This window comes from Zalophus californianus, unplaced genomic scaffold (genome assembly GCF_009762305.2).
Source record: "Zalophus californianus isolate mZalCal1 unplaced genomic scaffold, mZalCal1.pri.v2 scaffold_23_ctg1_1, whole genome shotgun sequence".
NCBI classification, from domain to species: domain Eukaryota; kingdom Metazoa; phylum Chordata; class Mammalia; order Carnivora; family Otariidae; genus Zalophus; species Zalophus californianus.
The window spans coordinates 61236-87368 of record NW_023365531.1 but is presented as its reverse complement, the minus strand read 5'-3'; the positions used below and the strand labels follow the sequence as shown (position 1 = coordinate 87368).

Here is a 26133-nt window from a genome sequence, read left to right as displayed (position 1 = left end):
TCTTTGGGTGTAAGTTTTGCTTTATCATATTATTATTAATTAGATATAATTTTACCAAGACTACTTTTAAATAAAAATAGAAAATTGTCCATATTTTTAAGTGGAAACACTTTCTGGCCAAAAGAATCCTTTGATCTTTGAAAATGCAAAACAAATTCTGTATTAAAAGAACAATATATAATTAGATAAAGTGAGAATAAAAAGGTGCAGGTTCGTGTTTCCCAAATACTTATACACTGCCAAAGAATGTCATTCAATCCATATAGACGAGAGTTACACCTTGAAATAGTAGTATTTAGGACTAAGCATGGGTCGATAGAACTCATTTTAATTCAGGAACAAGAAAATACATTTGTAAAAGTCTAAAATTTCTCATCCTCTATGTGTGTACAGTTCAGATGAAGGGATAGGTTTTATTTTGAGATTTCCCTAGTGATCTTTTTGTAGTATTTTATCAAATTACCTACAAAATCAGTGAAAAGTATAGTACAATTTGTCACAAGGTGTACCAGATCAGGCAGTCACAGGAAGAGAAATTAAGGGGGAAAGAAACAGACGAATGTTTCAGTTACTGCAAGGTTATTCATATTTAGGCCAAGAACAACCAAGCCCAAGTCACTGTAAAGAAACAAAGACAATAAATCTTAATAGAAACTGAGAGCTCGAACAAGTTATTGCTGGTCAGATGTGCTATCTCCTGGATCACAGTTTAATCTCTAAACTCTCTACAGTTCATATAAACAGACTATTTAAGTCTGTTTTACCTCCCTCTAGTCTGAAGAAGGTCTGGGACCTATGGTGTGAATGTATTTGTTTACCAGTCACAAAAGGTTTTTCAAAGACAGCACTATCAGATTCAAACCTAATGGGCCCATCATGTGGAAGATGTGAGATCTCATCTTAAATATCCCTTCGGCGCACACACACTTAAACACACAGCTTTACTTATAGTATACCTGAAAATACTTTCCAACTCTAGTGCTGACGAACACTGAGATTAGATAATTGCCTACCTTATACATGCACAGCTGTATAGATGCCCTTTACACTGAGCATAATTTGGAGGAAAAAGCATCCTAGACAGATGTCTGCTCCATGGTTTATAAGAGTATGTGATACCATCCACACTTTTCACAGCTAAACCCTTGAAAACTGGGAGACGGACAAAGGAACCCAAACGTGAACAGCATTCATTAAAAGATGTAAATAGCCAAGATCCGTGCTGTTTTGTTTCAATTTTCTTTATACTGTTGAAAACAGGAAAACCTCCTGTCATGCAGGCTCTGGGATTCTCAGGGCCCAATAAAGGTTAGTGGCATTTTCAATTCATGTTTGTTTTCATTCTTCTAATCATGAACCCTGTGTCAGCCTGAGAAACCAGCTGAGCATAATCCATAACCTTTTACAAGTGAAACATTAATTCACAGCTCATTCTGATGTCTTTTTAATGTGATACAAAAGAGCAAAAACACGCATGATATACATGAATTAAAAAAAAAAAACAAACATGGTAGCCAAATGGGAAAGTTGGTTGAAATTTTCACAGCACAAAGTTCTACCTACTTTGAATCAAATATCATTCATCAACACTAACTAACCCTAGGCTAAATTGAGGACAAGTACAAGTACACCAACCAGAGTAACATCCAAACAGATAATCAGGTGGAAATTTCTACAATTTACAATTTTTCCCTTTAAATACTTAGGCAATGTTCATAATAGCCATGAACCACAAAAAAAAAAACCTTTTTTCTTAATCCATAATTGGTATGAATGCATCACTCCTTGGGAGGTATAGTCTTTTTAGCTAAATGGATGAGTTTTCCAAGCTGATCAAAATATCCTGCTGCTTCATCTTCCCCAATACTCATCCCCACTGCCCTATATATAAAGTGCTCAAATCTAAATTGCAATATAGAATATGGGTCCAATTTCTTTGGTCCTACTTTATTGACAGATGCCAATAATCTACCAGACTGAAGTTAGGTCTCCAAAATCATCTCCTGTGAGATAATGGGTATAATTTCTCCTAGAGAGTACATTCCTAACCAGATATCTAAGAAACAGGCTTTGCCATCATAGTTGTGACTCTTTGTATCAAGGAATTAAGTGGAATGAACGTCAAAGACCTAAGGACACCAAGGAAGCAGCTAATAAGCAGAATCCAATTGGATTACACAATGGAGAAGCACTAAACCTGAGCCATCAACTCTCCAAAATGCAGAAAAGGAAAAGACCCACACTTATGACAAGTGCCAGTTTTCTATCCCAGATCAAGAAAAGACAGCATATGAAAGCAAAAGTTCCATAGATATGATTTATTCATCAGAGATGAGTACCTTGGCAAGAGGTATGCCACACCATGAGGAGCCTTCTGAAAGTTTGAGATCAAGAAACGTGCAGACTGTGAAGATTGATATTCTTCACCCCCCATGTCTCTAATACAGACAGAGCATCAATGGCTGAAAAGAATCCCAAAGTTTGAAGGAATCAGGAGGAGAAGGGCAGAAATGGGCTAGGGATCCTAGTCTTTATTAACATTTATTTCATTAGCTCTAATTGCCTCATTATTATAAACATTATTATATTCATATTTGTTTCATCTCAAACTAATTTAATTGATAGAATTCTGTGTCCTTGCTCTTATATGATACAATTAGCTCTCATTAATTCACATTTCACTCATTTTCTCCTGACTGATTGCACTACATACTGATGCTCACTAATATCAATATGTAATGTAATCAGTCAGGAGTAAAATGTTGTTACAGTGTCTCTAAAACTATCATACTTATCATTCTGATTGTCTCCAAAGTACCAATATTCTTTTTATAATTTCTGTCTTAATAATGTAAAATTTGCTGTTAATAATAAAAATTTTACTATACTTATTGACACATTGATTAACCATCATTTAAGTAATTAAAGAGAGTAAATTATTAATAAATTTAAAAAGACAAACTGTCATTTGCTCATGTAGCCTTTAAAATCACAGAAAATGAAACATCAAATATTTCTTTGGTCTTCTGAATCACATGGTTTTTCCTTTCCTCTCCTTAATCTTTTGTTGTTGTTATCATCGTCGTTATGATCCTTCTGTAACCATGTGGAGAGCTTCAAGAAAGCAAGAACCTGCAGCTGATGCTTTCCATGGGAGGTGAAGAGGTCCCTTGAATTGTGCTACTGTTAATTTGCCCTTTGAGCATCTACAGCAGGGAGTCTATAATGACAGAAGCAAAGACAGAGATTTGTCTATCTGATTATTACATCAGAAATGCTAAAGACTAAAAGGGAAGAAAAGGGCAAAAGGCTTTTTGTAATGAATTTTATAAAACCCATCGGGCTTTCAGTGCAGCCCATTTGGAAATGCCCTGCTAGTTTACTCAGATAAAATATACACAGAGAACCTACATTCTCCTCCTGGACATTTTAGTGCTATTACTTAGAATGAGAATTTGTACATACATTTATAAATAAAACACTTGCTGTCCTTTTTTTCCTCCACCAAGAATTATACCCTGTATTTCCCCCACTAAACTATGGAGCATTCTGAGCGAAATAATGGCACAACAAACTCCACTGTATTATTCCCCTGAACGGAGCTCCTCAACAATACATGTATTTAACAGTCTTTTCAAATGGTCTTGAGCAAGATCATAGGTTTTAAAAACAACAACAACAACAACAAAACACTGAATGCCAGAAAATTTAAAGCGGCAAATGGCTTAATGGTTTTGATTTTTGAGAAGTTAAAAACAAAAATCATTTTAAGTAAATAAAAAAAGAGGACGATTCTGCATTAGTTTCGCAAAGCTAAATCCTACCTCAAATAATGGCAGAAGACATTTAAATACCAAAGTTGCTATAATAATCCCTGTTTGAATCATGGTTTCCCCGAACTGGGCTAAGCCTTTAGACATAAACTAATTGCTACAAACACTAATTTTCGAGTCCCTTTTGTTTCCCTTTGCAGGCACCTCTGGATGCAGAAGGTACCCAATTAGCAGAATTCATGGTCCTGATTGTGTATTGTGGGGCAACCGTGTGAGCTGTATAAACACTGCTGATTACCATTCCTCTGTAATGGCTGATTTTTTGATTGCTTAATAAGGCCATCTATTCTGCATCAGGGCCTGGCAAAGCAGTTGGTGAAATCAGTTAGGTCACTTTTTTTCTGGTCCGAGTAGCAGGAGGAGTCTGTGATGGTAGCAGTTGACTAAAAACATAATTACAGGCTATTTAATCGCATCTGTTTCCCCACTTAACATTGTTTATTCAAGTTAGACATAGTTAAGTAAATCAAAAGGACAATAACGGCAAAAACACGGAAAAATTACTATTACATGGTTAAAACTCTAGGGCTTGGTATAATTACAGAAAACATAGCTTGCAGTGATTTTTTTAAGGTACTTATTTTTATTAGCTTCCATTTTGCTTATTTTGGTGGTTGCTAGTTTTTTAGGATCTTTTTTTTTTTTAAGACTCCATGTTATGTAAATAACTATTATTTGTCTGGCGGGACAGATTTGATGTGAAGGGTCCTGCAGGGATGATATTGTTTATTATGATTTTTATGTGCTCATCCAGTGTTATAATTAGCAGTCAAGTAACTCCTATCCTGTTTTGTGATTAATAACTAATCCTATAAACACACCTTTCGCTACATAGGATCGTCTAATGGATGAGTCCAAGTGAGCGTCATAACCAAGGGCACCACCATTCACTCTAAGCTGCCCCTTTCCTCCCTCTGAGTACCATACCTGTAATTTATCAATAACACAAAACTGCTCTACAATCAAAGGGATAAAACTGAAAGGCACCCAGACAGCCGGAGCTGCCAACAGGCATCGAGCCCATGTTCCGATGCCACTAAGCCGGCCACTGAATCCAGCAAGGATGATGAATCAGTATCAGGTCAGCTGAAAAGATGAGGCAGCTGCTCTTTCAGAAATATACATTGCACTTGGTCCTACGTAGAGCATGTTCGTACAATGACCTACAACCCATTAAGGCAGGGATTTTAGTAAGCAGTCCACAGCACATGTTTAAAATAACCATCTTTTGTTCATTGATGCAACAGAGAAAGCTGTCTTTTATAACCACCCGGGGAGATTGCTACAATCCGATGCTTCCCAGAGAAGAACTTACCAGAGAGCCACCCTCAGCTCCCAGGTTGTCTGGAAGGGGTCTGACAGAGTAGCTCTGCGCAGGGCCCTTAGGAAAGAAGTGCCATTTCCTTCAAAGTCCAATTGTCTTTCTTAAGGATGCTTCTCAGGACAAGGAGACTACAATTTCAACACCGATTTTAAATGAAGCAGGCATACACACTTTATGAATCTGAGTTTTTGATAAATACCAGCTGCCTGACAAATCCAAATATATCTGACAGAAAATACCACTTAAACTGATTTTAGGATTTTGTGTCATTTTAAGTAACTAATTGTCTTTAAATGGTCTTAACTGTATAAAAGTATCCTGAAAACAATCAGCACAGAGCACAGTTATCACAAATACAATTAATAAAATCTCTCAGTGATCTGCCAACTTACACAGAGAGATAGCAATCATCCTACAGAACATCATGCCCAGCTGATAGCCATTTTTTGTTGTTTGGTTTTGTTTAATGTTATTTATTTTAAGTAAACTCTACCCTCGACCTGGGGCTCAAACTCACAACCCCAAGATCAAGAGTCGACCAACTGAGCCAGCCAGGCGCCCTGCCATTATTTGTTTAGCGTTAAGATATTTATTGAAGACTTGCTATATATCAGGCACTCTGCTGGAAAGATATTGAGGTTGCAAGAATAGAATGTTGAAGAGGGCATGGTGCCTGACTTCAGGGAGCTTACAGTCCAGTGATGGAGACGGACAAATAAGTGATCAATGCAATCTGTGATAAGGTCTATGAAGGAAACCTATAATGCCCCACAGTGGAATGACCAGGAAAGTTGTTTCAGAGAAGGCTATTAGAGACAACAGAGAACCCTATTTTAGCAGAGTCCTCAGGAAAGGAAAGGAGCCAGCCCTGTGAAGACCAGGGCCTCACGCACAGTGGGGAAGCAGAAAATTCCAGACCAAGGGCATGTACACAGGCCCCAGAGTGGGAAAGACGTTCCAGGTTTGAGGGATCAGATAGTCTATTGTGATGCCTCACGGCTGGTAAGGGGAGAGCATCACAACCTGAGAAAGGAGAGGTGGGCAGGAAAAGAGTGAGCAGCTCCACAGAAGTCAAGGTAAAGTGTCCAGTTGAATTCAATGTCCAGTTGAATTCAATGTCCAGTTGAACTCAATGCCCAGCAAGAAGGTCTAAATAAGACAACACTATGATCTGATATGAATTTTGAAAAAGAAGTCTCCTGTGAGGGAATAAATCAGAAGTGGCAAGACCAGAAATGTGGAAGCAGATAGGAAGCTGCGGTAGTCCAGGCAAGAGGAGCACCCAGAACTCAAGTGCAGAGCATAACACGGAGTGCACCAGCTATGTGTGGCTGCAGAGAGGAGCACCCAGAACTCAAGTGCAGAGCATAACGACAGAGTGCACCGGCTATGTGTGGTTGCAGAGAGGAGCACCTAGAACTCAAGTGCAGAGCATAACGATGAGTGCTCCGGCTATGTGTGGCTGCAGAGAGGAGCACCCAGAACTCAAGTGCAGAGCATAACGACAGAGTGCACCGGCTATGTGTGGTTGCAGAGAGGAGCACCTAGAACTCAAGTGCAGAGCATAACGATGAGTGCTCCGGCTATGTGTGGCTGCAGAGAGGAGCACCTAGAACTCAAGTGCAGAGCATAACGATGAGTGCTCCGGCTATGTGTGGCTGCAGAGAGGAGTACCCAGAACTCAAGTGCAGAGCATAACGACGGAGTGCACCGGCTATGTGTGGCTGCAGAGATGGAAAGAAGGAAGCACGTCTGAGAAATACTTTGGAGACAAAACGGAAGGTTTCATGGGTGTCTTGTCTTTCCAACCAGACCAGAACCTCTTAGGGAATAGAAATGATCTTCAGACATCTTTGTAAACTCCGTCTGTGCATGGTAGTCTCTTAAATTGAAGTAATTGACTGTCTGAAGTCAAGCGTCAGACATGCAGTTGAAAGGACCCTTGCCTCCCGATTTCCACCTCCCCACTGGGGCTAGCTGGTCTGCCCTGAAGAGAACTCACTTGAATGCTGTTATAATGGGAGAATGCAAGGGCCTGAGGCATCTCAGCAACAGGCCTGATGGGAAGAAACAGACAGTGTCTTGGTGGGACAGAGCCCCGAGAAGGTGGCCAGCGGTTCAATACCTACCATCTGGGAGGCACACACATAGTCCAGCACCAACAGCTGCAGAGTACTCTAGTAAGCAGCTCACTGCCAAAGGAGGGACACAGCATCGACCAGATTCCCCACCAAGAAGATCAAAGCTTTGTCCTGAGGACTATGCTGTCAAGTTTCTGATTGACTTCCTGCCCTTGTCATATTCCATCAAAAACTGGGTAATGCTAAGGAATACATGTGGAAGCATGAAGGGAAGGCAGACATTTCACCCAGCAAAAATTTATTGTGTACCTTCTATAACCAGGCCCTAGTCTAGGTGCACGGGGAAGGCAACAAACAAAAGTTACTGCTTTCAAGGAGTTTATATTCTAGTACGGGAGACAGATAAAAACAAAATAAATAAATAACATATTAGATTAAAAAGAAAAGCATGCTATGAAAAAAAACCCTAGGAAATGGTGGGTGGGTCAGCTTGGCTAGGACAGAGCAGTTATGGGAGAAAAATAGAGGTAAGACTGAAGCCAAAGTGTCATAGAAAGCAAGTTTGTTGGGATGAGAGCTGGAGGACTGGAAAATACAGAGGAGCCTGAGGTCGTGGTGATGACAACAAAGAGACTCAGCTGGGAGTGGAGGGTCACAGAAGAAAAGACACTAAATTCCAGAGAACTGGAGCTGGAGGGGCTTTTGAGATTGTCTATGCCAATTCCTTAACCTTACGATGGCATGAGATGCACTAGCTCTGAGCTAGAGGGACTAACTTGAGCCTGGGGTCTCTGCCACCCTCCTCTCTCCCCCTCACTGCTGCGATCCCAGCATCCCCGTGCCATCCTGCCTCCCTGTGCCAGGAGGTGGCTCTAGAGAAGAACTCCAGGTCTGAGGCCCTTGTGGCAGAGCAAATCTGAATGGCAGGTAAGATCCAAGGTGTGACTAGCCTTGTGAGTGGCTGAAGTGTCTGCGGAGTGATGAATTCTCATTAGCTAATTATCTGCTACGTGTTAGTTGCATTACAACAGTATCTTAGCCCTCTCAACAAGCCTGTGATGTAGGTATTATCACTGTACAACAGATGTAAAGACCAAAGACCCAAGGTTACACAGTTGGAAAGAATTCAAACCTGTGTGCACCTAACTCCAAAGCCGGTGTCCTTTCTATTATGCCACACAATCTCCTAGGATGTGCTCAGCATGAGTAAAATCAAAGGAGGCAGAGGGGCACTGGGGAGGTTGAGAGTAGGGAGACTGAGAAACAAGTGCCACTGTCCTTAATCATGAGCTCTCATCACAGACAAGAGGGTTGGGGGCAAAGCTTCCATGTGATGTGCGGAGGTCAAGGGGTTGATAGGCTCAATACTGTGGATGTTGGGGGCGGCTGCGTGGCTCAGTCGTTAAGCGTCTGCCTTCAGCTCAGGTCATGATCCCAGGGTCCTGGGACCAAGCGTCGCATCAGGCTCCCTGCTCCACAGGAAGCCTGCTTCTCCCTCTCCCACTCTCCCTGCTTGTGTTCCCTCTCTCTCTCTCTGTCTCTCTCTGTCAAATAAATGAATACAATCTTAAAAAAAAAAATACTGTGGATGTTGAAGTTCCTCAAGATGAGTTTATTAGGCAGTATCAACCTAAGTTCCTATGTAGAATGTGTTATGTGTTTGTGCACACATGAACACACACACACACATGCAAGTAAGGAAGAGAGACTAATCTAAATCAACACAGCTGGAGTTAAAACGAGCTCTGCGAGGTAGATACTCAAGTTCTCTGTGACTGTGAATGTAGGATTTTATCATGCTTTGATTTTGAAAATTACTCTAAAAATCCCAGAGATGCATATGCAAAAAAATCCAATTAACTAATAAATGTTCTGGGGCACCTGGGTGGCTCAGTTGGTTAAGCGACTGCCTTCGGCTCAGGTCATGATTCCGGAGTCCTGGGATCAAGTCCCACGTCGGGCTCCCGGCTCAGCGGGGAGTCTGCTTCTCCCTCTGACCCTCTCCCCTCTCATGCTGTTTCTCTCTTGCTCACTTTCTAATAAATAAATAAATAAAATCTTTAAAAAAAAAAAAACACCAAAAAAACCCTAATAAATGTTCTGGAATAGGAAAGCAAGAGTAAAGCCCATTTGCTATCGAAGACACAAGCAACAGTATAGGTTTTTCAATACTCCCAAATCAAAGGTTAGGAGCTGACTCTGTTCTCTGATACGAGAAGCCACTGACCAGAGTCCCAAACGGCAGACTCCATGAACACTCTGGACAATGTCTTCCGGCCACAGGTGCCTGCAAGCCCACAGAGTCTCAGTTCCTCTTGGTTCTCCCCTTCTTTCTGGAGAATAATGGAGAATGATGATTTCCTCGGTGGCTCTCAAAGTGTGGTCCCCAGACCACCAGCAACAGCATCTCCTGCAGCAACCCCGTAACTTCTTACAATTGCAACATCTCGGGGCTCACCTTAGACCTATTAAATCTGAAACTCTGCGGGGAGGGCAGCAATCTGTGGTTTAAAAGACTTCCCGGTGAATCTGATGTGTGCTGAAGCTTAAGAAACACTGGCTATGCCCAAAAGTTCTCCCAGAATCGGAGGACAATCTGGAGGCAGGAGAGATACTGAGCCAGCAATCGGGAATTACTTAAGGAAATGAAGGACTCTGTAACCTTGTTTTCGACATTTAAATCCTTCTTCTCAGATGGTCTGTGGTGAAAATGTCAAATTAATTTTCTTAAGTCACCAGGTAACATCTCAAGAAAAGCACAAGGTTATAGAGATTATGAACAGTACTTTACTTTAGTGGGCTCAGTTTTCAAACAAAGAGAAAGCTAAAGTCTTTGATTACATAGTGATCACAGAATCCTGCATTTTATTCTGCAGGAGAGGCTTTTAGTCACCTTTAGCTAGAGGGAGCACCAGCCGCCTGGGAAAGCCTGTGGGCAAGCGGCTGGGAAGGGGCTAGAGGTGGCAAGATGGTGATAGGAAACCACGGACAAGAATGACAGCAGAAGCCACCACACCACTGCCAGCTGAAAACAGTCCTCCCAACTCAGCTACTCCAGAGGGGAACTGCGATCTCCGCTCCATCATGGTAAAACCATTAATGCTCCTAATGACACTAATTCCTCAAGGAAAAGCTCAATTGTGCTTGACATCCTCTTTAAGATAGATGGCCAATTCCACTAAGAACTTTCAAGTCATGCTTAAGGGACAAACTTTAGTTATCTAGAAAGCTAATATTTAAAACATGTTTTTCAACTGTGCCGGACAAATGAAGGCTTTTTATAAATGTTTTTATCAATCTTAGAGAAAGAAGTGATGATGGTAAAAAACACGGGGAGGGAATCTGAGGCCTGGCCACGGGTTGCAACACCAACCAAACTGTGATGGGGCAAGTTACTTAGCATGGTGACTGTAATTTATCTGGGTAGTTCGTTCCTTTCTCGAAGGAGGGAGAGTGGATGTGAGGGCGATCTGGCTGTGACATCTGTCACCCCACTGATCGCCAGGGTTGATTCGGCTGATCTGGCTGGCTAGGCGGGTGTCCCCTTCCTCCTTCAGCGCTCCATGTGCGTCCCTCCCGAGGCTGAGCGCTCGGTCGAAGGGGACGACCTTCCCCGATAGAGGAGGACCGTTCTTCGGTCAAGGGTAGACGAGTAGCTGCGCTCCCTGCTAGGACCTCCAAACAAGCTCTCGAAGGAGGGGGAGTACGTGAGCTCTAATGTCCCCTACAGCTTTAAAAATCTTAATCTGTTGTATGAGTTTGCATTTTTGTCTCACCTCCAGGTAAGAAATTTCTTCCCTTAGAACTATCTCACCTAAGATTCTACAAACTCCCTCAGGACCCCATTCCCTCTCATACTCTGTCCTCAGAAGTTAGAGGATTTAACAATTCACTGTAAGTGGTTACAATTCTGAACTTCAATATTCTTGGAAAAGGAATGTCATACTATATTGTATTTTTTCCAAAAAATTGTTTAATCTATATAAGTTATTTGACTCGGTCATTAGTGATCTTTGTGCCAAGATAGCTCCTAATCAAATTCTGGCAGAATATAAGTACCATTGAGAAGAAAGCATACAGGTCTTTCTTCTGAGAAGTACGTATTTTTCTTTCTGGTTAAGCAATGTTATGCAACAAATCTTCCAACTGGCTTTCTATCAAGGAAAATCTATTAAAGATGAAATGCTCTAAGGGACATGATCACAGGAGCCTGAGATGCTTGTAAGTAATTACATTCATGCTGATAATTAGAAGAAATAGTCTATGTAGTGGATATAGTAAATCACCCTTTACCACTGGTCTTGGATTTGATTTCTCCAAGGAATGCCAAGAAAAGCCTTTATTTAGCAGCAGTTTATGCCTCCCTCAATCCACTTATTTTGTAATGTAAAAAGGAGAGTCTGAAAAAAGAGAATGGGCACCTTGACATTTTAACTGTTTTGTTTTTAATGAAAATTTTCTTCTTAGAAGTGAATATAAAGCAGGTATGGGCAACAAGCCAGTAAATGTTTATTTAACACCTTAATAGCCTTGCATGTCCTAAAATGCCTTAGCTCACACTTTAAAAACATCATTAGATTTCTCCGCTCGCTTGCATACTATGCTCAAACAAATTAAAGCATTTCTTAGCAGCCAAAACAGCAGCACAAACACATATATGAGGAGTGTATACCCGCAACCTTGGTGCCAGGTCCCAATGCTCAGAATTTAAGAATTAAAGTTGCCTTGAAAGCCATCACTAGGTAATGCATATATACGGAGATAGTATATATGTGAATAGAGCAATTTGTCAGAATTGATGTTTCTCCCCCAACAGCACACTGACTGTGGGGAACTTGGAATAAAACCGACAGTAATTCTTTCTTATTTTACAGTGAATCTGTTGCCTGTAATCACTGTGGACAAAAATTTGTTATAATTTCACTTCTTAATCAAATGGACGTTCAAAGAGCAGAGAGGGCCCCCTAAACCAGAGACACTTCTAGGTCCTTAGCCTGTCTCAAATAGTTAATTCTGTGGTTCTCCCCCCTGCTCCTTGAAACTCTATTTTGGGTTTCCAGTGGCTTTCTTGACTAGTTATCATTTCCCTCTTCCCCTTCACTGGCTGCCAGTGCCAGCCCTTCAACCATACAAATTCTCCAGTGTTCTTCCCAGCCCTATACTTGTCCTCTACTCTCTTCCCAGCAGGAGGAAGCAACTTTTAGTGAAATCAAATAAACCTGGGTTCAAATCTCAGTTTTACCATCCTTCTGCTGTGTGACCATGGGTTTCAGAAACTTCCACTCAAATTTCCCTCCCTGGGTCTGCGTGAGGATTCAGTGAGATCAGATATCTAAGCACTGAGCAGAAAGCCTCACTCTTAAAGAGGTACTCAATGAACTTATGTTCTTCCTCTTTCTCTCTTCTTCCCCAGGCAAATGCTGGGGAACTTTCTGACTCTGTTGGAAAATTCTCCACAGAAAGTACTCCACACAAAATTCTTCAGTACATGCATATTCCCTATATGTAGGTGATGACCAAATCTATGCAACCAGCTCATACCCCCATCATCATCAGCCTGCTGACATGGGGCCCACAGGGACCTAAAATTCAGCACATCTAAAGCTAATCATTATTGAGTGACCTACCCCGCTGTTTTGAGTTGAATTGTGTCTCCTTAAAATTACTATGATTTAGTCCTAACCCCCAGTACTTCAGAATATAATGTTATTTGGAAATAGGGTCATTGCAGAATATAATTAGTTAAGATGAGAGAATACTGGAGTAGAGTGAGCCCCTAATTCAATGTCACTGGTGTCCCTATAAAAAGGAGAAATTTGGACACAGACACACACAAAGGGACAACACCATGTGAAGACTGGAACTATGCTGTCATGTGCCAAGGAACTTCCAAAAGCTAAGAGAGAGGTCTGAAATAGGCCTTTAGAAGGAACCAACCCTGTGATTTCCTGATCACGGACTTCTAGCCTTCAGAACTGTGAGATACGAGTTTCTACTGGTTAAGCCACCCAGTCTGTGGTGTTAAGGCAACACTGAGAAACTAATTCACCCCTCCTGAGGCCCCTCCGCCTCTAGCACAGCCCTGCTCCCAAGCTCCCCACGTCAGTGATGACCCACAGGGTCATCTTCCAGCCACCTGCGTTCAGTTCACCTTTGACCCATCCCTTTCTCCTCCACCATCTCACCCGTCTTGTACCAAATCCTTTCAACTCTACCCAGGAAATAACTTTCTCATCCCTTCCCCTTCCTACTGACACATGCAGAGTTTGCCTCGTCTTCTCTCATCGGGCAACAATATAATTGGTTTTCTGACCTTACCATACCTCATTCTCTTTAATGCAGCGTCCACACTGCCACCAGACTCACTTTTCAGAATCACAGATCACAGACCTGGAATGGCCCTTACAATCTGACCTCCATCCACCTTTTGGTTCCATCTTACAATGTTCTCTTTCTAACCTCACCTCTCACCCAGTAGCCCCCACTAAAGCATCACATCACATCCTCAGATACCAGGCAACTCTGCCAACCCCCACACTTTCATGTCCATGTGCCTTTTGATCTGCTTGGAATGCCCTGCATCTTTCTTCAGAAGTCAAAATATTACCCAGCCTATTGAGGAGAGGGACAAGGTTAAGAAGAAAAGGCTGCGTATTACAGAGTATCAATCAGGGAGCAACAGTTAGGAGGAAAAGATGGTTGAAAGGTTTTCATTTTGATTATAAGTGTCATTGAGTATCTTTCAGACACCTAAATCTCTATGTCTGGGCACCTGTCCCTGTATGTACCACTCTATAAATCAGACAACTATGATAGTATGTCTTAGTTCGTACTTGTGTGACACCTTCAACTTTGAAACACTGAGTATAAGAGATCTCTGTTCATCCAGTGGCAAAACCAAGTAGGAAGAGTTCTAGCATAGCTACAGCTTCACAAATGCCTGGAGTGAAGTACGCCTCCAGGTTAGCAGGGCGGCAACCCGTTTGCCTAATTACATTATAGCAAAAGTTACATTTTTATCAGGAATATTCCATTTAAATATTTCATTTTTAAAATATAAAATCACTCTGAAAAATTTCCATGTTCCATGCTGTAGGAGGCATTCCATTTTTTGGTTTCATCCTCACGTTTGTGATTTTCCGAAAAATTCTGCCATTTATAAGGTATTTAGCACATTCTTCTTTAGGATCATTGTTAAGAAGCTCTTTTTCCAAGGCCTCACTCTGACCATCAGCCCCCGGCATCCTTCTCTTGACCTCAATAAAAAATACAAAAGTCTATGGGCGCCTGGGTGGCTCAGTCGTTAAACGTCTGCCTTCAGCTCAGGTCATGATCCCAGGGTCCTGGGGTCGAGTCCCACATCGGGCTCCCTGCTCGGCAGGAGGCCTGCTTCTCCCTCTCCCACTCGCCCTGCTTGTGTTCCCTCTCTCTCTCTGTCTCTCTCTGTCAAAAAAATAAAATCTTAAAAGAAAAATACAAAAGTCTAAAATCAAGACTATTCTCCCAGCTTAAATCCCCATGTATGCCATAGAACCCAGATGGACTTCTTCTTAATACTCCGACTAACTCCATGGTATGGATTCAAGTTACGTTATCTCTGGGGCCTTTGAAAAATCTCACATGTATATACCTTACAGAACACACACAAAGGATATGTCATTCAACGTTCCATAAGCAGCTGTACTGAATCCCAGATGCAACCCTCAACCTTCCAAACTGAAATCCAATCACCTTCCCACTGCAGGAAATGAAACCACTGAGACTGTCTTACTCTGCACTTACCCCCTTCCCAGACACGTGCACTGTGTGTGGCCTGTGCCCCATCCGATTCTGTATCCGCCTGCTTCCTGTCATGATTCACTGCCATTAACTCCCTTTTGCCATTCTGGCCAGAGCAGGGTGCTGGTGAACACTGAAGAAAAACTATTTTCCAAAGTAATTTTTCAAAGTGGCTCCGTCAAACTGGCAAAAGGTAATATTTATAATAATCATGGTAAAAAAAAGCATTATTACACCGTTGACCTTTGAGGTTGTATGAGAAGATTTCAGCCTACAAACATGAACTAATGAACAACGAATTTTAAAGCCACATGCTCTTCTCACACTCCCACCCCAGGACCCCATGTTAACTGCTTGTTTTCCTCGTCTTTGTTAAAGTTCAAGTGGGGGTAACACTGTAAGCTTAAATTTGGTGCAAAATAAAACATATTTTATGAATTTGCAAAATTAAAAAAGCTCCTCATTGAAGAAGGGCCCACCATTTTCATGCTCCCCACCCCCCACTCCCCATAACGCAGAGCCACCTTATGTGGCTCTACACATTCTTCCTTCTCTTCTCTCATTTCTAATCATGTGGTCATGAAGTAAGGAGGAACATTTTTTAATTTAATGAATTTTAGTAATTTCCTTGTTTAACTCGACTCAGATGCTTTTACTTTTTATAAACTCTGCTTCCACTGGTATTTTTAAAATTAGTTTTTAAACATTTTTTTCTAAGTTTTGAATACAGCTTCTCTCTGAATTTAAACAGACCCTGTTTGCCAAATTAAAAAATCTGTGCATTTGCATATTGGCCTTCATAAAGCCACTAAGGGAAGCAAACCTGAAATGTGCTTTTACCTCACCGTGAGGCAGGCCCAAGTCCTTCCTATCTCAGATGCATGCGCCACGCATACGCGCGCGCACATACACACACCCCTTACTGGCATGTTTAGATACCTCAGAGCTCCTAAGGAAATTTGGCTGAGACTCCAAATGGTATAAGAGTTCACACCCAACACTTAATTTTCCAGTGTTGCAGATAGAAATCCAAACACAAAAATTTTTAAATTGCTAGGATTTGAATATATGCTTACGTCAGATCTCCTATTACCTCAATAGGTCTCCACTGATCTGTAAAGCTATTTCCACTTTCCCCATTTCTCTTCCTACCTGCTGATGGGTGAAAATTAAATACAAGTACTCTATTTAAAAAGACAACTATGCTATTGTGCTTGAGGCACTCAGAAATGGTTTATTCCTTTTCAATCTTTCATTCAAATTTATTTTCTCCAGAATCGTGGGACATGGTTCTTTATTTCTCTCTGCCCTAGACAGCGGGGACCTAAATTGCAAGAATTAGTTCTAAGAGGGCATGTAACAGTACTGAAGTTGGCTTTCATAACACACTCCACATCAAAGCACCAATCTTCAAGGGCCGGTTATATCCCTATTATGTAAGTTTATGAATTATTCCACATTCTGTTACATCTTCAGTTTTAAATGCAACAATTTCCCCATATAAAAAGTAGTCTGTGAAAGACACTGAAATGTTCAGTGTATGATTCTTCGTGGCAAAGCATGGGGCTGTGTGTATGGACTTACTACGTTTCATCTTCCTACAGGAAATGAAATTTGCTTTCTTTCTATAAAATAAATGAGATGGACCCATATGAGCACACAGTGTGATATATCCAAAAAGGAGACAAATGGAAAAGAATAAAAACTTTTAACTAAAGAGTTAAAAATGAGATTGTTCAGGGTCGTCTGGCCAGCTCAGTTGGTGGGACTCTTGATCTCCGGGTCGTGAGTTGGAGCCCCATGTTGGGTGGAGAGATTACTTAAAAATAAAATCTCCAGGCGTAAGTCAGTCAGTTGGGCAACCAGACCAGCTCTTGTTCCGCTCAGGTCATAATTTCAAGGTCATGAGTACGAGCCCCACATCAGGCTCCCCGCTCAGTGGGAGTCAGCTTTGAGATTTTCTCTCTCTCTCTCCCTCTGCCCCTCCCCCTGTGCACACATGCACTCTCTCAAAATAAATAAAATCCGTAAAAAATAAAATAAAATCTTTTTTAAAAAATGAGATGGTTGAAAAATAACATGGTATATATTATTATCTCCATTTTACAGGAGGACACTGAAGCTCAGAGACAGGACCAGCAGGATAACTTGTAGGGTCCAGTGCAAAATGAAAATGCAGGGTCCCCTTGTTCAAAATCATTAGAGATTTCAAGGCAGTGGCAAGAGATCATTAAACCAGGCACAAGGCCCTGTGTGACTACATAGGTTCCTCCTCAGAGAATATGTTCCTACTCAGAGAGGTTAAGTAACATAAAATCAATGCTAATGAAAAATTGGTTTGACTTCAGAATTTAGAGCTCTCACTCTTAGCCACAAACAATAAACATAATTTACTGGGGGTTTTCTATAGACTGAGCATGCAAGATTATCTCATACAATCCATGCAGTAGTCTGATTAGATGGTCATTATTATCCCCATTTTGCAGATGAGGCAACTGAGCAACCTGAACACTGAAATATACAGTTGCTATTTTTTGGCTACCCGGCATCGATCACTCCTTCCTAATAGCACATCAATTCCCTTGGTAAGCACCCTGAGGGCAAGGATGCTTTCTTGGTTTCGAACAAGTGCCTAGAACAGCAGTGAATAATCGATAATCAATGCCTGCTGACTGAGATGTGTGCACTGTTTTCCCACAACAGTCAAGGGTGCTCGAGACTTCCATGTTCAGACCCCCACGTCACCTCCAGCACTGCAGGGCCGGGCAGACAGTGCATGCCCGAAGCTGACGTTTCTGGAACTTTGACCCGTGGGTAGGGTGCCACAGACACAGACAAATTAGAGCGGGATTACTTCAAACGTCCTGGCCCGACAGGAAGTATAGTGGACCATGCTTTCTGTGCAGGTTCTGTCTTGAGTTTAAGCCTCACTCTCTAGCCTTCTCATTTCACAGACGAGCTTCTCACTATATATATAACTGAGTCTGGAGTCCCCAAGACCAGCCTCAGTTTTGAAGATTTGCTAGAACTCGCATCTCAGAAAACCTGCTCTACTCACCGTTGTGGTTCATTACAGCCGAAGGATACAGATGATCAGCCAGAGAAGAAGGCACAGAGGGCTGAGTCCAGGAGCCTCTCCTGCTGGAGCCACGCGGACCGTGCCGAATTCCGCCAGCCGCCATGTGTGCCAACAACACCCGTGACACGCTAAGATGTCATGACTCCTCACCCACGGAACCTCGGCGTCCACGGTTCGTATGAGGGTCCCATGGGCCCGCGGCACCTGTGTGACTGACCTGAGCTACTCAGTCTCCAGCCCTGCAGAGGTTGGCCTGACCCCGCGGCCTCAGCGGATAAAAACAGCCGTTCACCCGACGTCACACTTTTGGCGGAAGCGGTAGGGTCAAACTGACACAAAGTGGCCCGAAGCACCAAAATCCAAACACACTCTTCCCAGGTGGGATATTGCAAGAACTCAGGGGTAAGCTGCCAGAGCCCATCAAGGGCCAAGCCTTCTGAAGACAGGCCTTTCTTTGGCACATGCACGACTTGAGCAGCCTGGGCCTGCTGAGCTACCCTTTAACTGTACGACATCTGATAATGTTGGTGAAATTAAGTAATTGATTGATTCAATCCTACAGTCACACAGCTAATAACTATAGGCCCAAAATATAAGTTCCTTCCTGATTCTAAAATCTAAGCCAGGAAGAATTGGTTGTGACAGGTTACCATTTATAAGAGGAATTTATTAACTAGAACCCTAATGGTCTATAAAAATTAAGGCACCACTCAGCAGTCCTACTTCTCAGAATTTATCCTAAGGAAATGGTGAGTGAATACACAGATGGGTTTACAAATATACTTATTGCAGCATTACTTTTAGGACACAAAATTAGAAACAATGTATACATCCAACTAATAGGTGACTGGTTAAATCAAAAGCTGGCCAACTTTCTCTGTAAAGGGCCATACAGTAAATACTTTCAGCTTCCCAGGCTATGCAGTCTCTGTTGTAACTACCTAACTCTGCTACTATAGCACTAAAGCAGCCACAGACAATAATATATAAAGGAATGAGTATGGCTGTGTTCCAGTAAAACATGAACGGACTGGAGAGGGGGGCAGAATTCAGCCACCAGGCCATAGTTTGCCAATCCCTGGGTTAAACTCGAATATATATTATCATACACAACAGAATACTATCCAGTCATTTTTTAAAATTAAGCAGATCTATATGTGCCAATATGAAAAGATGTCTATGACATACAACTAAGTGAATAAAACATTGGAATCATACCATAGGTACAACTTTGGGGTGAAAAGATTTGTGTACATGCAGGAAAAATGTTGAAATGATGTACATGAGGCTGTCCAGAGTTATCTCTGGAAGGCCAGGATTATGTGGGACTTTCATTTACTACATCATACATTTCGGTATTGCTTGAAATTTTTTACCATAAATATGTATGACATTTACAATCAGATAGAAAAATCCATTTCAAAAAAAGCTTGAGGCTCTGGCCAGAACACCTACTTAGTCCCACACTAAATTATTCAAGCTTCTAGTAAGTAAGAAATCCTGAATACAGGACAACTTCTACCTTCAGTACTTTAGGAGCAACTCTCCTAGCACAGGCATTAAGATGTAATGACTCCTTAAAGTTCTTTCCAAGCCAAGGTTCTTGAGAGAATTCTTTTATTTTTTATTTAGAGAGAGAGTGCACACATGGTGGAGGGGCCAAAGGAGTGGGAGAGAGAGAATCCCAACCAGGCTCCATGCCCAGCTTGGAGCCAGACGCAGAGTTCGATCCCAGGACCCTGAGACCTGAGCAGAGATCAAGAGTCGAACACTCAACTGATTAAGCCACCCATGCGGCCCTAGAGAGAATTCTTTTAGAACTTTAAGGCCAATGTTCTTTTCCTCTTCCCATCACAATAAATAGCGCACGAACAGTCTTCTCTCAAAAGGAATAGATGTTTTTAAAGATTTGACTTATTCATTTGAGAGAGAGAGAACATGAGTGGAGGGGAGGGGCAGAGGGAGAGGGAGAAGCAGACTCTCTGAGCAGGGAGCCCGACGCAGGGGTTCAATTCCAGGACCCCGGGATTGTGACCTGAGCAGAAGGGCAGATGCTTAACCGACTGAGCCGCCCAGGCACCCCAACAGGAATAGATTTTTAACCACCCTAAAAATACATGAGCCTTGATAGGAAAGAAATGATACTGTGAATTTGGAGGAATAATCTTTATTTACAGCTCTGTCACACTGGGAGTGCTTGGAATTCTAGTTAGTATTCATATTCCATTTCTAAAATATTATACAAAGCCTGAAACCAAACTGTTAGAATTAACAGACCAGCAGCACCAAGGCACTCAGTCCTTAGAAGCTACAAATAAAATACCTTCTTGAATTGAATTTATATGCTGCCTAAATTCATACCCCACAAAACACAAAATGTCCAATGCTAAGTTCCTTAGGATATATAAAAACAGATGCAAACATAATCCATTGACTTTTTTTTTTTCTGATGACTGCTAACTTTGCTGACAGTTTAGAGAACACAAGACGTTTTTGAAGACCGTGTTTACTTCCGAGGAGTCATTATGCACCAGTTAGCTGTCTTTCAGAAGGAAGCTCTAGCCAGTCTTACCAGCCACTCTTCACCGGAGGCTGGGTTTTCTCCCTCAACCACAGTGTCATATAATTTCAGACTAAGACCACCTGTTCTAGAATCACCTGTATTAGATATTTAAAAGATTGTTTCTCACTATTTTGTGTCAAAGAGATGAGGGCTTAGTATCTCCACGTTATTAATGTACGAAAACGAATTTACAGATAGGTTGCTTAGAGCCGATCAAAGAAAAACCTCCCTTTCTGTTAATTGCATAATTCATGGCATTTTTAAAACTAGCACTGGTCCAAGTATCTTTTATGCTTATTGGCAGATTGATTATCCATGAAGAAGTTCTCTGTTATCTTTATTATCCATTTGGATGAGAAGGCCTTGGGGAAGGGACAAAGGCTTAGCTTTGTTTACACCCGACTCTACCCTTTCACATTCAGCCTCCTTTGTGAGTTGGCTATGATTTGAGTCTTCGGGGGAAGGGATGAATCTTGAAAAAGATCTTTAATAGAATTAAAATCTATTTCAGGCATCAAAAATAGAATTCTGATTATGTCCTTGCATCCATGGTTTCTGAAGGGTAAGGGGAAAATAAAACTCTGCCCACTTGCCTTTTTTATCTGCCAGGCTTCTTTTCTGTGCCCCTATCTTCTCACCCCCACCTCCATCGCTCTCATATTTCTATGACTAAAAAACAAAACCACGGGCTGGTTACCGCAACAGGATCATTTATTTGTGTTCTTCAAGCAGCCTGCAACACAGCCAGAAGATAATGGACACCTCATTTATTCAAGCTCTGAATGATCGTATTTAATTCCCCGTGACAGCTGTCTTCCCCACAGTAGCATTGCAAATAAGTTCGGTTTTGTAATGGCCTTCTATTGAACATGAGTCCATTATGTGCGGTCTGTATCGAGGCAGGATGCGGTCTTAGTATCTATAGCAATATTTCTGCAAGCTGCTGCTCTTTACACTGCTCACATTTAAGCTGGCTGTTTACCACAATGCTTTCCTTGAACTATATTGAACTGCCTACACTTTCAAATAAAATGAAGAGGAATGAATGTAATTTGAAAAAGCAGTTACCCGGGCATATACATATTACATACCTCCTCCCCTTTTACATATGTAATCAACCTGGAAGCACTGTGAAAAAACTGCCGATTGTCCCATTTTAAAACCCAGATAATAAAATCATTATGGCCAATTAAACGATTACATGATGCTAGACACACTGGGGTTCCATGCCTGGTTTTGCATATCACTAACACACTATTAGGCATAAGGCAATCAGTCTGAATTCAGAGTCATTTTCATGTAATGGAGGTGAGAAGCCTCTGCGTGGGAAAAAAAGCAGCTTCCTCAGCGCCCAAAAGAAGATTTCAAGGTGACCTGATCTTAGCAAGGGGTGAAATGCAGCCCTCTCGCCTCAAAAATCTACAACTTGCCAAATGGCTCCTGCCTCCAGAGGTTCATCTACAGATGTAGCCACCAGCTGGGTTTCCATGGGGTTCCCCGCCCTTGGCAGCTGTGGAACCAGCATGTATTAGGAAGACAGAAGAAAGAGGCAGCTGGGTAGGAGAGAGGGGCTGCCTACCCAGACTCCACAAGATGTCATCGCAGACCATGTGTCAAAGTGACTCTGAGGCCACCTGGGCTGGCTGCCCAAAGTGATTCGTGGTCTCCCAAGTCTCTGAAGGCTCTTGCATCGTCGTCTTGCATCCTGATGTTCGACGGAAAAGCAGGTGGAGTGGCTTGCCTTGTCCCTCACGGCAAGGAGGAGTAAATCCGGTCAGCTCCCCTCACTGTGGGAAGCAGAAACCTGGCAGCCGTGCCTTAGCCCCTCCCAGCTTCTCAGCCTTCGTCAACCCTTCTCTGTCTGTCTGTAGGGAAGGGTATGCTGCGCTCTGGTGCCCTGGCCACATGGGAGTTTAGTGAGGCAGAGCTGCCAGGGAGGTCTGATATTCGGGAGGTTACGCTCAATTCAGGAAAGGGTGAACAAGCATGCTTGACTCCACCTAAGTCATGTCTTCCAACGCAGCTTTTCTCAGTAAACAGGTTGGCATTCTGATCCACCTTCATCTGATTCCTGGGTCTCACTCCCCATTGGCTGAGAGCATGGAGAAGAAGGCAGAGTTAGTTATTGGCCTAACCCTTACACCTGACAGGTAAATCCTTCCCCTTCTGTTTGATATTAACTTAATACGGAGCAGTGCTTCACAGGTTCTACTGTGCATGTACATCAGCTGGAGATCTTGTTAAGCTGCAGATTCTGATTCAGGAGGTCCAGGATAGGGCCCCAGAGTCTCTGTTTCTAACAGGTGGTCCAGGTGATGCCAATGCTGCTGGTCTCCAGCCCACACTTTGCTCGGCAAGAATGTAAAATGTGGTCTTCAGAACAGAGAACTCAGGGCAGACTCAGGGGCAGTAATAAGGGGAAACGGTATTCTACCCCCCTCTTCCTTCACCGCTTAAGGTGGGGATCCTCAAATCTTAGTGTGGATTAGAATCAACTGAAAACTTTTTAAAACTCAGATTCTTGAGACTCACACCCAGAACTTTTTGCTCAGTAATTTGGGAGTGGAACCCAGAAATCTGCACTTTTAAGAAGCATTTTTAACACTGAATATGCATTTTAACAGGCTAAATAAAGTCATACCACAGACCCCACCCGTGACACCCTACCAAGCAGGCAACGCTCCAGCTTACACCACCCTTGACACTGCTGACCCCACGCCCCAGCAAGTGGCTGTTGCTGTCACTCTTACTGGTGGCAAAAGAACTCCCAACTTTCCCTGTTTCTCTGTTACTCATTCCCAATTCCAAGTCCAGGGCACATGCCTCTGACTGGCCTAGTCTCGGTCACATTTCTAGATCACAGCTTTGTAGAAAGCGGGGAAATTAAGCATCAGTGATTGTCAACTTTCAGAAACCCTAACATAGGAAAGGAATTCAGATATTGGAAGCAAAAACAAAAGCAAAACCAAAAATCAGATACTCCAGTATGCTTTTTCTCTTGTATTGGAAAGTCAATCCAATAATGAAAAGATTAACACAATTTTCAAATGTCACCTTTAAAAGTATACCCTAAAAATAAGATGTCAGTATTGCCCTATAGCTATAGAACCTAGAAAGTGAGAGATATTAATAACTTTATAGTAGCTTTCATAACACAAATAAAAATATGCATAAAGTATGATCACTAAATATCTAAAAATATATATATATAATAATCTAACTCTTAGAAAATCATCTTTTTTGTCTTCAGATTAGACACTGCTGAAAGAGTTCTCATAATACTTTGCCCAAAGTATGCCACTTTAACACACAAAGAATTACAGAGATGAGAGCGTCATAAAGCGAGTGAGAATATGAGCGAGCCCCTTCTCTTGAACCACAGAGCATAGGCAAATACGTAAACAGTAGGCAGTCACTGAAATTTCACCAACCTGCTGCCCATAGCTCACTATATGCCATAATCACTAAAGGTGTAATTTCTTATCCTAAAACACGGAGTCTGTCATAATAGATCTAATAACTTTCTCTGATGCCTCCTGGGCTTGGAGGATCCTTTAAAAAATGCCTCCCTATTCCATCCTGATTCCTTGCTAGTCCCTTTATTGATTTTCTGCAGCTGTTTTTCTTAAGCATATGAAGCAAATTATTCTAGTTGGTTCCTCCAGACATCTGCTGATAAATCTACGTTATTTAACTTCTTCAATTTCCTAGAGCTGTACTACAATCCTTAGGAGAATCTTTGACTCTTCCTTTCTTTCTCCTCTTTATGCTTGCGACTCTCTGGTGGTGCTCTCAGGATTCTAATTACACTCTCTTTTGTTGGCTCCAATGACACCCCTGGTCTCAATTCGCCCTCTATCTTCATCTCAGAGTTCCCCACATCCCTGATAACGCCACACCTATGCCTCAAGTGATACACAAACTATTCTCCCCTTGCTTGCAAGGAAAAGGTGAAGTACTCTGGAATCAATCTGACGTATTTCTGCCACGTCTTTTACCACAAGTGTGATGCCCACATCTCTGTGACAGCCACGTTCTCGGGTCTGGCTCAAGTCCAATCTTCCTGCATCCTGGCTCTCCACCCTGTCCCATGGCATTAAGCTCTTAGCCATTTAGAGACCGAAGTTAGACATCATCCTTCCTCTACTCAAGTGTCACTTATGAAAAGCATCCTGCTTTGTCCATGACACTGGCAAACAGAAAACACGACAGCACAATGGGATTTTGTCACAAATGCAGAAGTCGTCACAGAGAAAGTTCTCAAAGCCTGTGCTGTGCGGGTAAACACTCACCCCGTAAATGCAAAGGCATTTTTTATTTTCCCCCACCCCGCTCCACCGAGTGTCCCCTCTCCTCCAGCTTGCTGCAGCAAACCTTGGCATCTTTGTCTCATCTCCCATTCCTTTCGCTTCTTGACACCTTCCTAAGACACCTGAACTCAATACACTGTATGCTCTCTGGCTTGCAATTATCCTCGACTGCAGCTTCCTCTGCCCTGGAAGTGACTGTGCCTGGAGGCTTTTCCAGACTCATCTCCAGCTTTTGTCCTTCCTTTACTTCATCTCTCTCCTCCGGGTCCCTGCCCTCCCTTTCACATCCTTCTCCCCGCGAGGGGAGGTGAGTTGTGTTGCTGAATCTCTTCTTCCCACATAATAATACACACAAGCTGTCTTAGCAACCGAGCCTGGCATTAGCACAGTCTCACTTCAGAACTTTCCACTGAGGCCAAGGAAGCCCTGACAGGAGTCACTATACCATGCCTACGAGTCTCTGGGGACCCCCAAACCACTTCAGAATACTCCAAACCAATCTTGCAGGCACTTTGCAGGAGGCTGGCCCCACTTCAGCCAAGTGCCCTGCACTGAAAGACGATGTCGTTTCCATCAGTAACTAGTGCAGTTAATGAGAGCACTGGACACGCCGGCACTAAGGAAATTAGCCAGAATTTAATTCTGCCAATAATTGCCTTGGGCTTGATGACTCACCAAGAGCTTCCCCGGGGGCCTACTTTAAATTGTAGGTGTGTTTTAGGTCTTCATAAATCAGACATCATTGGCTCCTGGGCTGCAATAAAATGTCTTTGCTATAATAATCTGTTATTATATTTATGAATCTGCTCAGCACTTGGCATCGCTTCTGTAACAATTTAACACAGCCCTAAACAGGCACATTTATGACGGGCTATAAGATAAGCCCGAGACACACAGTAGCAATATATGCTGTATTTCTTCATTGGCCTTTCTCTTTTTCTCTTAAACCACCTTCTCATTAGAATACCTGTTAATACAGCGAATGGGATCTGTTTGACTTAAATCAAGCTCATTTTCCACAGGTTAACAAATTGTTGGTATTCATTGCTTGGAAATTTCCTTTGCTTGTAATATTTTTTTTGATTAAGTAAATTTTATCCAAACCTCAAATATATAGTGGTGACAATATAACAATTGGGAATAAATGAATGTAGAGCATTTTTT

General features: G+C 42.2%; 1 long non-coding RNA gene across 1 annotated transcript in view; it reads right to left on the bottom strand.

Moving 5' to 3' along the window:
- The window catches only part of LOC118356670, a 57848-nt gene extending 32986 nt beyond the window's left edge, over positions 1-24862 (bottom strand). The window contains exon 1 of the long non-coding RNA XR_004819871.1: positions 24658-24862. This is a non-coding gene — a long non-coding RNA (uncharacterized LOC118356670). The remainder of the gene's footprint in view (positions 1-24657) is intronic.
- Positions 24863-26133: the final 1271 nt, after the last annotated feature.